This window comes from Callorhinus ursinus, unplaced genomic scaffold (genome assembly GCF_003265705.2).
Source record: "Callorhinus ursinus isolate GAN/ISIS: 27379988/994484 unplaced genomic scaffold, GSC_fseal_2.0 scaffold69, whole genome shotgun sequence".
NCBI classification, from domain to species: domain Eukaryota; kingdom Metazoa; phylum Chordata; class Mammalia; order Carnivora; family Otariidae; genus Callorhinus; species Callorhinus ursinus.
Genome location: NW_027397131.1, coordinates 5,968,098 through 5,981,318, shown reverse-complemented (window position 1 = coordinate 5,981,318; position 13,221 = coordinate 5,968,098). Strand labels below are relative to the sequence as shown.

The 13,221-nt window shown below is 37.9% G+C and overlaps 1 protein-coding gene across 5 annotated transcripts in view; it reads left to right on the top strand.

The window, feature by feature from the left end:
• The window catches only part of BICC1 (BicC family RNA binding protein 1), a 293,760-nt gene that overhangs the window by 178,523 nt on the left and 102,016 nt on the right, over positions 1-13,221 (top strand). The window lies entirely within an intron of this gene.

Here is a 13,221-nt window from a genome sequence, read left to right as displayed (position 1 = left end):
AGTATAACCTTAGTCTCAACAAACTTTGTTGTGTATACTTCATTATAAGATACGTGTAGTCATTAGGAGCTGATGAGAGATACTATCAAATAATTCAAAAACAATGATTGTGCAAGCTGAACATTATCTGTTTTGGTCCAGCTTTTTTGTTGTTGCTGTTTAGTTTCATATCTGCTTTTCTTTCTCCCTATGACTTTATTGCTAATGATACTAAATGTTGAAAGATTTCTCTTTTTCTTATTTTAGTTCAGATTGCCTTCTTTTAATCTCATTTTATTAGTTACTCATCACATGGAATGTAAATTATTTTACAGTTGTTGTGAGGACTAGCTGGACTTCAGTGTACTGGGGTTCCTACAGAAACTCTGCTCTTGTTACTTTCTCGTTTCTGATTGTGGTGGCAAGAAAGGGAAAGCCTGGGTGCTAAACAGTCATAAGAAGACATGGTGAATTTCCAAGTGTGATTCCATAACTTCGTACGTGCCTTCCATTTGACGAGTGCTATGGGATAGAGTCTTAATCTTCAGTGTATTGAGATGATTTATACTCATGCTGAAGAAGAAATTACTCATTAGTGGGTTATCTTCCTATTTGGTTGTTTGTGGCCATTTAAAAATCCCTGGCCTACTACTTGAATAAATTGGAACTTGAACATAAATTGGATTCTTTTTCTCTATTGTCATGTATTTTTACTTAAAGAATGAAATGAACTTCGTTACTATCCTAATAAAAATGTAATTTGATCAATCTCCAAGGAAACATGAATATTAAAATGATTCCAGATAATTTTGAATGGCTTATTCTCTTGCACTACCCATGCGAGGTTTTTTTTCCCCCACTATCATGAGAAACTGGGAATTGATTAATTTTTTTATTCAAAAATGTGGTTACAGCTTTAGAGATTTTAGATAATATGGAGATAAATAGATGAGGTTAATGTTTTAGGTTAGTTTCCAGTGATTGACATACTTAACCCATTCACAGTGACCCATTCCACATTTTGATTATACATTTTGCTTTGAAAATAAAAATATTTCAGCAGTACATTTTGAGGGCATTTAGCACAATTTCCCCATGGTTAAAGTTAACCTTTGGAATTGTGCCTAAGAATTGATCCCTCCAGGCCTATGTCTACAGACATCATTTTATTATTCTATTATTTATGAAGTGCTATGAGTGTACAGAGTATAGTGTGATGAGCAGAATGTGCCAAAAGAGAGAGACTGAGCTCAAGGAAGGGAGAAAAAAAATCAAAAATTTTCCTCAGAGGAATTTACGATTCAGAATTTATTTGAGTTGCTCTTATTACTTAAACACACAGCTGCTGAATCAGTTCTTGGCTAACATCCCTGATATGTGTATTCCTATGTCAATTTTAAAATGGTTAAATTCAGAGATGAAATTTGTTTGATTGTAATTTGTACTAAGTAAAAATAAAATGAAAATGGCAGGAGGACCTTCAGAAGGTAATTCTTTCATTTGATGTGGATATCTGCCTCTAAGTCGTTGTATGGAAAACAGTTGTTAGTCTTTATTTTAAACCTTCTTCATTCTAAACTGGCATTATTCAAGAGACCCAAGAATATAAATGTGTCTAGGGATTCATGCCATGTTTGGATGGTTATTAAATTCTAAATTCCACAGTGCTATGAAGATTTGGAATATACAGATAACCCCCAGACGATGCTAGTGGTACAATACAGGCATGGGTTTGTGTTGCAAACACAACCCATGTGTTGTGTTGCATGGGTTTTACTTTATAGACTTTTGATCCTATTGGTTGAATATATAAGTCTAGACATTTTTCATGGCTGCTGTTACCCATCTGCCCCCTTCTTTACCCTATCAGAGTTTAGTCCTATGCTTTATTTTTGAAGCCATCAACCCTTTATCAGAGTGGCTGTTTGGCTGCTTTGGTTGAAGTGTTGGTAGGGAGCTGCCCGGCACAAAGGCAGAAAGCCAACGACCTGAATTTCCTATCACTTAGAAAAATCAGATTCTTCTCTGGAGATTCTGGTTCAGTAGGTCTGCAGTGGGACTGGGAAATGTATACTTAACAAGTTCCTCTGGTGGCTTTTATGGTTAAGCTGAGTTTCGGAAACAAAAATCTTAACATCTGATGTGGAAATATTATGACTTAGTTACAAGGAGACCATGTGTTCAGAGGCAGTGGATGATGATTGCTATTGAAAAACAGGCACAAGTCCTTCAGTAGCCCCTTCTCCTGGAGAATGTCCATCTTGGTTTCTAAAAACTGCACTTTTACGGATTCATTAATTTTAAGTTTCTGTCATCTTTGCAGTCAGTTAGCATGAGCAAGCTTAGAGTGATAACTGTTGTTCTGTGTCTGTGTGAAATATAATTTTGGGTAAAAAGCCGCCTGGTAATTGTCCCTCTCTCTACCCCTTTCTTCCCTCTCTCTTCCTCTTTTACTCCCCCTCCACTCCTCTTTAACCATATAGAACACAGTGAAAAAATGTAATAGAAACATTTCCATTTAGTAAGCATGGCATTTTGGGAAAGAGCATGTTTTGTCATATAAAACTCAGGGACTGTAGAATTTTTTAGAATTTACAGGTATTTGAAATTATTGGGAGGTTGAGTTCTCATTAGAGCCAGAAAGAACTGAGAATTTAAGATTCAATATAATGGACAATTAAGTAGGCAACTCTAGGGTTATTCTAATTGGGGGGGTCATGATTAAGAAAAATAAAGCAATATTTAGTATTTCTTGTGTATAACACACATTTATATTGTGTGGAAGAAAATAAAATTCTTTCCAACTCTTAGATTCAGAATGCTAGAATATTCTGCCTTAAATAGAAGAATCAGAGGTTTATGTCCATGAAGATAGTACTTAAGGATTAAGATGTTTAATGCCCTAAAGCCTTATTAACAGAATAACTTTAGGCACTCATTAAAATTTTGAATATGCTATTCTGAATTACAGCCTGTTTTAAAGTAAATGCAGCTTCATTAAAGTACAGATAGCATTTTGAACAAGTTTGACTGTTTTGCTAAATAGAAGTCCTGCCAGACCTGCCTTAGCAAATAGATTAAAGTGATCTGTAATGAGAATTTATCACACTGGTATGATTATGCTGCGTGTGATCCTAGATGAGTTTGTTCTCCTAAATATGGTAAACATTTTTCTTACAGTCTTCTTTTTGCCCTTAATTTGCTCATCAGTCTCTTCTTCAACTGGCAGAGTTGTAAATGTGGGTGAAAATTGTTTAAAGTTTTTAATGCCAAATTCCAAATAAATATGGTCAGCATTGATGAAGCTTTATTGTCTTTTGTTCTGGGAAGGAGTTGTCTTACAGAATTTAAGTGATAGAAACTGTTCTCTCCAACTGTTTCTTTTATGACAATTCAGGATGCCCCAGGATAATCAGGAATGAAAGGTGTGGCTGAATTGCTTGATGTATCTGGTTTGGAGGCGATTTGGCACCAATTGTGGCCATTTTCTTCCTCCTGGAATAAACAAAAAGATCATTAAGATGAGGTTTTATTATTTTTGGTTGCATTCCATCAGAACAAGTGATATCTAATAGGAAATCTTAGCGTGAGAAAACCTGTAGACTGTTCACTTTATTTTTTCCGGAGGAAAATGTTTTGTGAAGTGTACTTACACATTTTTTGGTTATTCACGTTGAACTGGTTGAGGCCTTTAACATAGTATTGTTCAGAGGGCAGAGGGCAGAGAAGAGCGTGGCATGGTGAGCTGTGTTACAGGCAGTGAGTTGTGACCTACTGGTGTCAGTGGTCATAACCAGTATGTAAAAAAATACAACTAGATTAGAATAGAAAACATTAGAGTGTAAGAGTATTGTTTTATGTCCTATGTCACTATTTACATGTATATATAAACATACAAATATTACTAGGTCATGTTGTAAAATGAGTGACAAAGACAGGTTGGAGAGCAGGGTTCCAGGGGATCAGTTCCCCAAAGGGTAAAAAGTATATGTATTTGGTTCATCACTGTATCCTTAGCACTGTAACCAGTATACGTAGTTGGTACTCAGTAAATATTTGCAGATTTCCTGATACCTCAGCTCAACTCAATCGTGGTTATAGTGAAACCACTGATACGGATGGAGATGTAAACCACTAAGGTGTGTTGTATAGTAGAAAGATTTAAAATCATGTCCTTCACACAGGAGTGGCATTTACTATTATGAAAAATACCTGACTAATGATGTCTTTCCTGGAGACCTTTTAAGTGACTGAATGTAAGACATGATTTGTGACACACCAGTGTGGCTAAAGCTCCTTTCAGTGGTTCTGAGTAGTGGAAGGAAGCATAAGGGAAATGACCTGATCTCTGTCATTCATGGGACGCCTGAATGAGTGAAGCTCTCTGCCTTCCCTCGTAAGCTTGTAAACAAAACTTAACAAGATGCAGCCTCTTCCAGCCAGAGTTGTTGTGGCTGTTTTAATTAGTGTTTGGTTACATAATTGACAGATCACCAGTAATACTGAATACCACGTTTGTTGAGACCGAGCTGGGGCCACATACTATGCGGAATATTTTACATACATAATCTTATTTAATGATCAGAGCAACCTATGAATTTTGTGGTGATATTTTCAGTTTACGGGTAAACAAACTAAGCCACCTGAAGTAGAATAACTTGCCCAGGGTTTTACATTTAGTAAGTAGCAGACCCCAAACAAACTCAGGTTTATTTTCAGAGTCCCAAACCCACCTGGGTGAGATAGTACCTTTATGAACACCTTTCCTTATTCCAGGGTGTTTTCAGATGTAGCGTCCCTTCAGTGGCCATAGTACAGCTGATTACAGTCACTACTGATAATCATCAGTTTCATAATGCCTCAGTCCTTGGGAATTACAGTGATTTGAAAGTAGGCTAAATTTAGCATATCCTTACTCTTGTAGATAACACCTCCTTTTTCAGGGGGAGTTAGATTTAAGACTTAAGAAAAACATGAAACCATATATAACTGTATACATATTTAAAAAATGCCTGCTTCTGAATTTTAACTGTATTTCATATCTTCATGTGTTGGTCCCTTATGAAGAGACCTTTTGATTTGTCATTAAACTAAACAACTTCTAAGATAGATTTAAAAGGAAAATAATCTCAGAATGTGTTGTAAATTTTGCTTGCTTTTCTGCTTTTCAGTCTTTGAAAGCAGTTTCTGTGACCTGCTCAGGAGCCATTGTCTTTCTGCTGGGGAGAAAGATTTTGTATTTAACATATTTGTATATATTGTTAATGTGACTGATCATCAGTTGATGAATGCTAATTGGGAGCCAAGAGTAGGAATTCAGCCAAAGAACTTGATAACTTATATGCAGTGTACTAATAGTTACTCTAGTTAGACAGAACATGGTCTAAGCAGGACCTCTCAGAGGAGGATGGAGATCTGTGGTATTTCTAGTTCCTAAAGTTCCCAGTATAGTTAATAAAAAGCTTATAAAATTAGCATGTATTTTAAATGTATAATTGGTCATTACATCTCTTTCTACATGAATGACTACATTTGTAGATAATGCCAAATATACAAATTTGAGACCCTTTCTGAATACCATGTGTACTCACACACAAAGACACACATGCATACACACAGTCTTATAGGTGAGGTGATTTATGATATGTGATACACTAGCAGAACTAAGGATCTGAGCTTGCGTTCATTTCTTGATCTCCATTTGGCTCCCCTGTCTTCCCTTCTGAAGCCCCCAAGGGTTGGCTTACTTGTTCATCTAATAATTGCTGCAGGCTAGCTGCTCCTTCCAGTCTCTCCTCTCTCTCCTCTGTCAGGGCCACAGAAGAAGATGGTTTTAGTTTTTCAGTTGTCCTCTAAGCCTGAAATAAGTAAACATATCTGCCAGTTTTTTTTTTTTAAAGAAAGATTTTCAATGAACTTAATTAGGAAACAAATTTAGAGTGGAATGGAGTGGTGAGAAAATAAATGGAAAAAGTGAAAGCATCAAGAGAGTGAGAAGACATGCCAGAGATAGGGAGAGAATATTTGCACAGGCCAGATCTGGTAAAGGCCTGTTACCCAGAATATACAAAGAATTCTTGAAACTCAACAATAAGGAAATGAAAAAACCCAATCAAAAAATGGCCAAAAGACCTGAACAGACACGATACCAAAGAAGATGTACAGATGGCAAATAAACATATGAAAAGATACTCAACATCATATGTTGTTAGGGAATTGCAAATTAAAACAATGTGATACTACTATGCATATTATCAGAATGGCCTAAATCCAAAACACTGACAACACCACATGCTGGTGAGGATGTGGAGCACCAGGAACTCTCATTCATGGCTGGTAGAAATGCAAAATGGTACAGCCACTTTAGAAGACAGTTTGGCAGTTTCTTATAAAACTAAACATATTCTTACTATACAATTCAGCAGTTGCACTCTTTGATATTTCCCTAAATGAGTTGAAAACTTACGTTCACACAAAAATGTACACACAGATATTTATAGCAACTTTATTCATAATCACCAAACTTGAAATCAACCATGATGTCCTTCAGTAGGTGAATGGATAAATAAACTGTGGTTCATCCAGACAAAAGAATATTACTCAGCACTAAAAAGATGAACTATCAAGCCATGAAAAGACATGGAGAAACCTTAAATGCATATTACTAAGTGAAAGATACCAATGCTCATACTGTATGATTCCAACTATATGGCATCCTGGAAAAGGCAAAACTATGGAGACAGTAAAGATTAGTAGTTAGTGATCATTAGGGATTTGGGGGAAAGGAAGGATGAATAGGCAGAGCACAGAGGATTTTTTAGGGCAGTGAAATTATTCTGTGTGGTCTAAAATGGTACATATATGTCATTATATATTTGTTAAAACCCTTAGAATGATTTTGATGTTGATGTGATGTTGATGGTGGGGAAGGTGGTACCCGTGTGTGGGGAGGAGCATATATGAAAACTCTCTGTACTTTCCACTGAGTTCTGCTCTGAACCTGAAACTGCTCTAAAAATTAAAGTATATTTTACAAAACATAGACCTAGATCCTGGGCACAACCCTTTAATCAACATTGTAAAGTGTATTACATGAAAAGATGATGTTATATGATCCCTAGTAACTCCTTAATGTGTAAGTCTAAAAGGACCATAAAATCTCTGAAGAACCAATAAAAAGTTTTGTGAAATTAAGAATGAAAGAAAGATGGTTCAACAGTGAATCAACAGTGAATAACTCTGTTATTCCCCAAAAGGAGACTGGAGCCAAGATTGATTTTCCGTTGCTCGCCTGCCTCTGTGACCACTGCCTTTTATTTGGGAGAGCGCCCTTTCTCTGCTAGTTTCCTGAGCAGATGCTTTTAAGTCCCTCTCCTTTAGTGAAGAAAGTGCCATCCCAGGCTTCTTCCCACTGGTAGTTCTTTCCTTTGTTAAATCCTGTGAGGAGGAAGGATGAAAATACTTCTTATTTACCTACCTTATAATAGGATTGTGGTAGGTGTGTTACCTGTGTTATCTCTTAATCTTCGTACTAACCCACATGAAAGACTATTATCATATACTTTATACACATTAGTGATGTGGAGAGATGATACAGCTTCTTCAAGGTCATAGAGTTCGAAGTGATGGAATTAGAATACTAAACTTTGATTTCAAAGATCAAGGTATTGGGGGTGCCTGGGTGGCGCAGTCGATTAAGCGGTTAAGCATCTCACTCTTGGTTTCATCTCAGGTCGTAGTCTCTGGGTTCTGAGATTGAGCCCTGTGTTGGCCCTCTCTCTCTGCCCCTTCCCCCCCAAAATAAATAAATAAATCTTAAAAAAAAAACAAGGTATTTTCCTCCAGTCCATAAGCATGCACGTAGGTGCTAAATGAGAAGTGTTTGGTCACCAAAGGAATGGATATTCATCAGCACATTCACTTAAGAAAACTCAGAATATGTTTCTTAATTATCTTTAAGAAGAAAGGCAATCCTAACTCCTTATCCACATTTAGAAGCTTATTGAATAATGCATCCAGTAAGCTGCTTTTTAATGCATCTTTTTAAAACTTCCAACCTAGATTTATTTTAATCATTTTTTTTGTGCTTTTTGCAGTATATTTCTTCCCTCTTCTCTTTTGGAAACCCATTAATGGTTTTGCTGGAATTTATATACTTTTATCTGGAGTGGTTATCAACCTAGCATAATTTTTTAAAAAGATTTTGTTTATTTATTTGAGAGAGAGCACGAGCAGAGGAGAGGGGCAGAGGGAGAGGGAGAAGCAGACTCCCCACTGAGCAGGGAGCCATCCCAGGACCCTGGGATCATGACCTGAGCCAAAGGCAGACACTTAGCTGAGTGAGCCACCCAGGAGCCCCAGCATTTTTTTTTTTTAAGATTTATTTATTTATTTGAAACAGAGAGCATGGGGGAGGGACAAAGGGAGAGGAAGACAGAGAATCTCAAGCTGACCCTGCTGAGTGCAGAGCCTGCGCGGGGCATAATCTCACAACCCTGAGGATCATGACCTGAGCTGAAATCAAGAGTTGGACGCTTAACCAACTGAGCCACCCAGGTGCCCCAACCTAGCATAATTTTATCCCCCAGCATACATTTAGCAAGATCTAGCGATATTTCTGGTGTCACAACTGGAAGGTGGTGCTATTGGCATCTGTTAGGTAGAGCCAGGGATGATACTAAACATCCTACAATGCACCAGACAGCCCTCACAACAAGAGTCGTCTGGGGCAAAATGTCAGTGTGTGAGGTTGAGAAACACCGAGCTGGAAGAGCAGGCGTGATCACAAGAGACTGCTGTGTGCATAGCACTGGATTCTTGTTGGGACATTTCATGAAGCTCAGCGTATGTGTAACTGGCTCCCTTTCACAGCATTAGAGATAGGATAGTGACTCCTGAAGGAGGAATGTACATATGTAATATAGGTGAATGGACAGAATTCCAGTGAAAGATAAAACATGGTAGGATGGCAGGTCTACACATTTTAAAAGCCACTCGGCCATCAGTTTTTAATTATATAGTTTGTACCTCTTTAACTGCTTGTTTATTTTCCATGAGTGTTTCAGGCAAGGTCCCCAGTTGTGCCTTGTGGGTCCAGTGCTGGGAGATGGACCAGCTACCCTCCAGTTCCTGCTGCCTGTGTCTTTCATTCCTCTTTCCTGGAATGTGTAGTTGTGATAACTGTGACAGTTTCTGAGGTTTGTGTCCATATTTGAACACCATGGTGGTGCAGTTGGAAACAGAGCTAACCATGCTCAGGCATTTTTCACTGACTAAAGAAAATAACTTAAATCATAATGGCATCTTCATTTCTTCAGATGGCCTTTTTGTGCCATTAAAGCGTGGTTTGAGGTTTATTATATAACATTTTTATACAAACCTATTTTATACAAATGTAGTAACAGACATTTTTATCAAAAGATATTAGAGAGATTTCAGGAATGAGGAGTTACATTCTCTTTATATCTTGTTGCCAGAAATTACTCTTTTTTTATTTTTAAAGATTTTTATTTATTTGAGAGAGATGGAGACCATGAGCGGGGGAGGGACCGAGGCAGAGGGAGAAGCAGGGAGCCCGACAGCAACAGCGACAGCAGGGCTCGATCCCAGGACCCCAGGATCATGACCCAAGCTGAAGGCAGACACTTAACCAACTGAGCCATCCAGGCGTCCCCAGAAATTACTCTTGAAGCAAAATAAGTCCTGCCTGAAATAAAAATAAAATGAGAACACAGCATATGTATGGTTTTGGTCTATGTAATTAGTGACTTATTATTACTTTATGAAAATGGGTTCATTTTATACACATATACATTTCTGCAATTGGATTTTTCCTCTTAAAAAGTAATAAGAGAACACCTTCCAAATAAAGCACATAAGTAATGTAAGAAATGCCATTGTGTATGTGTGGGTAAAGATACATCAATAATATATTTTGATAGATCTGTTTTGATGGACACCGGATTGTGTTTTTTTTTTTCTACAGTGAATGTTAAATGTATTTGTCTACTTGTTTAAGCTTTTCTGTTGCAAGAATTCTTAAGCCACAGGTAATGAGCAACTTTAATATTTTTTACGGTTGCCACTTTGTCTTCTTAAATGACTGTTGAACTCCTACCAGGCAGGGACTGGATTCTGGAAAAGGAAGACTCTTCCTCCCATCTTTGTCAACATTGTGCTTTCCCATCCTCGGCCATCCTAAATAGTGTAAAATATGGCGTCTCATGCACTCCCTTAATTAATAGGAAAGCTCAGCATTTTTCATCTGTTCATGGAACACTTATTTGTGTTACTCTGTGGACTATTTTTATTGACCTTTTGTTGATTTATTCGTATCCTTTCCCTTTTCTAGTTAGTTGTTCATCTTTTTTTCTAATGAAATAAATTGTTTTTTCTACTCTGAAGTTTAAGATTACTAATGCTTCTAATTGTAGTATCCAAACCCCTCATTTCTTACCATTAACATTTATTTATAAGTAATTTGTGGATCATTTCAATTTCAAACTAGAAAGAAATGAATTGACCTTAAATAGTGGTAATGTATTGATTTTTGAAGGACTGTAGAAAAGTGTGCATTAAATTTTAGGGCACTGGATTTACAAAGTAAACTATTTAAATATTAGATCTTCAACATTAACAGTATAGAAATTTTATATGCACATAGACATATATATGTGTATGTATGTGTGTATGTTCATTGGCAAGGGATGAGAAATATTTAAAACTTCAGTGACTCATATAATGTTGTAAGTTGTTTGGCTTTATTTCCATGATTTGGGCTTTTGTTTTTGTATATTAGTAGGAAAAGTTTCTGAAAATTTTTCCAATCTCTCATAGTCAAGGGAAGGATACTTAAATACATTATTTTGGATCGACTTGTATTCTGTTTCTACACTGTCTCCGAAATTTCCAGAGTGGGATCCTTAAATAAGAGTATTTATGTTTTGGAATAATTTACTTCCTTTTCAACCCCCAGCTTACTTAAGAGAACAGAAACCATTTTGCATTGCTGTATTTCAGAAGTACACTTTTCCTTTCTTTGTGTGATCCAAGCTCTTTCTCAAATCTGACACAACACCAGGGAGTCCTGACTTATTTCACTTAGCTTGGAGGTACATGTGAATTTAGGAAAGTGAGGGAGAAGAAAGGAAAGAGGGCTTTCAGCCACCAAAGAGAAACATGTTTGAAATCCAGCAGTATGTCTCTATTTCCTTTGCTTTCACCATCAAATGCATGTATTCTAATCTAATCCTCTTGGGTTTTCTCCTTAGGTCAGTGCCTAATACATTTTTACATCATAGGTTTTATAACATTCTCTCTTTCCACACCTGAAAAATGTAATATCTACATAGTTTAAGTTTGAAAATTCATTAAGTTCCATTGCAAAATACTTTTTAGTTTTGAGTAGTTTGTTTCACCAACATTGAGTTATGTTCTGTTTCCCAAGCCCTATGCTGTCTCACACCTTTATATATGGTATGTCTGCTGCAGAAGGGCATCCTCCACCCTTCTTTTTCTAGGTGATCAACTCCTAGTCATTCTTCTACATCCATTGCAGATGACATGCCTTCCTGGAAAACTTCACCTACCCTCCAGATGGAGTTTAATACTCTGTTCCGTGCACTAACTCCCTACCTTATCCATACTTAGGTTTTGGCACTTTTTGTGCTTGTGTTGTGTCAGCCTAGACATTTGCCTTTCCTTCTGGATTGTGAGCTCATGGACCCGTGTCCAAGGCCAAGATGTCTTACTCCCTTCTGTGTGCATGGTGCCTGCCAAGAAGGTGGAGTTATACATTATAAGTTAGAATTTACATTATCATTTAAGTTTAGAATAAATTTGAAATTAATTCAACAATGATTTAAGTCTTTCTGGTATCTTTTGAATAACTTTTTGAGAAAGTGAAAAATGGCTCTGGCAGCTAGGCCACAGTATTCCCAATACATAAATACCTCTCACAGAATGTAAATAATCACACAAGGCTACTCCTTGAGTGTGTATGAAGCAAGACAGAGACAAGGACACTGTGTAACCACAGAAGTAATTAAACACCCTTCTCTTGTAACTGACATGAGTGATCGTTGCTGCTTTATCAACGATGACTCCAACTCAGCATTTGTCCTCTGCCTTCTAGATTAAATTTGCCAGGATAATGAATTGCCCCCACTTCCCAACAGCTTCCACTCCAAATCTGGCTTCTACTTTCCTAGGCCCTCTGTGGAATCACTCAGAACAAATCTGAGTTCTATAATAAGCGTCTTGTAATTTCCTTTAGTGAACTCTTCCTCTTGCTACGGCTAAAGAAAGCTTGCTTTATTTACTACACATGTGTTCCTGGTAGTATTTGGCTAGTGGGCACTCTGGTGAGTGTTGGAGGAATTTAAGAAAGAAGCATGAACCTCAGTCTCTGCCCCGTGGATACTTAAGAGTTTGGCCAGGGCTTCCTGCTCCACCCCCTTTAAACATTTTTTTTTAATGGCATTGTTTGCCATCAGGACTAGAATAGTTCAGAGGAGGAGGAGGAAAGTGCAATCCACAGCCAAAGAAACTCTTTAGGAGTTGGTAGTTCCTAGTGTGGATCACAAAAGGATGGGTAGGGGTGGGGCATTCTGTATAGGGAAGTCTCAAAGCTGAGAGGGATCATTGTTTGCTGGAGGAAGGGAATAGGCTGCTTGATGAAAGGGAGAGATGGAAGAGTTGGTGACTAGTAAGGTTGGACCAGTGGGGCAGGTCCATGAGGACCATGACCTCATGAGAACTCATCCATGTGTGGACAGTGGGGAGGCTGGGGTAGGGGTGGTCACAGGAGATGACTGATAGCTATTGTAGGAATGGGATAAAGACTGGAAGATGAGTATAGTTGATCATATTTGATGACACTGGGATCAAGGAGACTTCTTAAAAGGTGAATCAGCAGAACATGGTGGTTTGACAAAAGCAAGGAGTTGGTTGCTGCAGCAGATGCTGTTGGTGTGCTTTTAGCCCAGCCCTGAGTTTCCCTGTGGTGGGCATTTTGCATTCACACGGACAGCTTCCCATGTTAGGTGCTGGGTGCCTGAGCTCCTCCTCCAGAGCACTTTGTTCAGCACTGGTTCAGAGCAGCCTGGAAGTGCTGGTGCTGGTGCCAGCAAGTGAACTCTCCCAGGGGCAGCCTTCAGCCAGTGAAGGACGGGAATCAGAAAACAAACGTCCATTTCCCCCTTCTGTCTGTGGGACAGGTCTGAGGTACGTTATTCATGTCTC